Below are 2,389 nucleotides of genomic sequence, written 5' to 3' on the forward strand. Positions count from 1 at the left end.
ACATGGAAATAAAAGATGATGCATGCAAATGGATCAGTAGGTTTCAATGCTACCATTCTTAGAAGTAGGAGGTCAATCAATACCCATATTAAATAATGATGTGGTTGAAAATAAAGTATGAAATAACTCTTCATCATGAGGTATAACACCTTATGTGACCATATCCCATCTAAATTCATAAATATCTAATGTTTGAGATGTAGTAGATGTGGAGGAGTGGGGATAGGGGGGAGAGCAGTGGGTGAATCAGTGGAATCTAGAGGAGGAGAAGGAGGTGGTGGATCGATGGATGGTCCAACTGGTGATGCATGTGGAGGAGGATTTGGACCAATGGATGGTCCAACTATTGAGGCACGAAGAGGAGAAGGAGGAGGTGGATTGGTGGATGTTAAACTTTCATCTATATGAACATTTGGAGGGGGGTGATTGGATGTCAATCTAGGGCCAAGTGGTGGAGAATCATGTGATTGAGGAGGAGGATGAGATGTTGGTCAGTTTAGTGTAGGACCAGGTAGTGGAGAACTATGAAATAGTAGATGAAAATGGATGTTTGTCAATCTAGTGTAGTACCATGAGGTGGAGGAGGATGAGGGGACATCAATTGATTAGTGTAGGACTAGTTGGTGGAGAAGGATGAGGAGATGTTGGGAAGTCTAGTGCATAACTAAGTGGTGGAAAATTAGTAGGTGGAGTATTAGTCACATAATTCATAGAGGATGATACAAATGAATTAGGATGAGTTCCCTCCCTCAAAATATAGATTGGGTACTTGAGCGCATCAACAACATGACAAATTAATGATTTCATATCACAAGGAAGTGCCTCCCATATGCCAAATAGCTTGAGGTCCTATAATATGTATTAGACATGGACAAGTACCACTCCCTACCTAGAAAACATACAATATATATGATTTGCCACCTCAGTTGGGACCCTACAGTCTAGCCTATATAATATGCTTTGTCTATGCACTAAAGGTTATTGATCTACTTCATCTATCTCCTCGTCATATTGGGCAGGATTTTCCTAATAAGATAATTGAAACAAAATGTTATAATAAATTACATGTGCATTAAATAAGAGAAAAAATATGCAACTAGATTTATCAAAACATAACAATAATATTAACTTGAACATCTTGTGGATTGGTCGAAGTAAATAATATATTCTAAAATCCTCTCTAGGTAATCCTTGCATATAGGTACTATACAATATTGAGAACAGTGTTGTCCAAAAAATCACAAGTATTTATGTCAACCTAAGTAAAGGGCCACTCTACCTAGCCCCTCTTGGAAACAATTGTCCCCAAATGCATATGCACACATTAGTCACAAGCCTAGGAGGGTAGTGAGGTATTATTGATTGAGTGGAATGAAATATCTCAAAAAATAAAGTAAATTTATTTGATGCAAATGAGAAGACTAACCTCCTATCTAAAATAGAGTGGCAATGATCCAAGTAAGATAAAGTTTTTTCAAAATTAGTCGAGGTACCTAGACTATGTTATTTACATATTGCATTAAAAGGAAGCTAATGCATGTCCATCATAGGTGACATGTGATGGCGCTTTGACAATAAGGGACTAGTACCTAACATCCTCTAAAGCGAATGAGTCTATCCACAACTCACCACCAATAACCTAGAACTGCATAACATGAATAACGTGTAGGTTGACATATATATACACAAATGTGAGTTGGTTCTCTCGTGCAATGTCTTGTCACTCACTGAATTGTGGGTTTCAATTGGGAAAGGTTTCCCAAGAGCAGTGAACTTTGGAGCCCCTATCCTAGGCCACAAAAGATATCAGGGCCAAATCAAACCCTCTCCATTGCATAGTGCTCAAAAAGAGCTTTCCAACAGTATATGGAAGTCCAAAAATGGACTCTTGGAGCAGAAGTTAAGGGATTTTGAAGTCTACCTTGGAAAAGCCAAGCATACCTAGAAAGTGACTAAGTGTGGAGGAAAATCGTAGTCATAGGTCCAGAGGGTCGACCGTAATCGCATATCGGCGTCAACGGGTCTAGGTGGGTTAGGAGCACTGATGTTGGAAGGAACAATGATCTGCTTGTTAGAGTCGGTCTAGTAGCCCTCCATCAGCGATCAAAGCTCTTTGCATTTGCATAGGTAGGTGTCTCATCAGTGTCATTCTTGCATTCCGTTAGGCATGCCATAACCCTGATGGAGGAGCTGGTGTCTTTGTCCCCCTTTGGGCACTGCTGGATCAACTTGTTCTGTCATTAAACTTTGTCAAGGTTACTTGTCTATTGTCTTGAGATCAAATTTTTAGGTCTAGGGTTTTTGGTCAAGTTTGTCTTCAAGCTCATGTCTCTGAAGGTCAATAAGTACCCAGCAAGCCAGAGGGATGATTTTAAAGTGTTTTTTCAAA

The sequence above is a fragment of the Pinus tabuliformis genome, chromosome 7 (assembly GCF_031772625.1).
Source record: "Pinus tabuliformis cultivar Carrire ecotype Pingquan chromosome 7, CPIR1, whole genome shotgun sequence".
In the NCBI taxonomy this organism is placed as follows: domain Eukaryota; kingdom Viridiplantae; phylum Streptophyta; class Pinopsida; order Pinales; family Pinaceae; genus Pinus; species Pinus tabuliformis.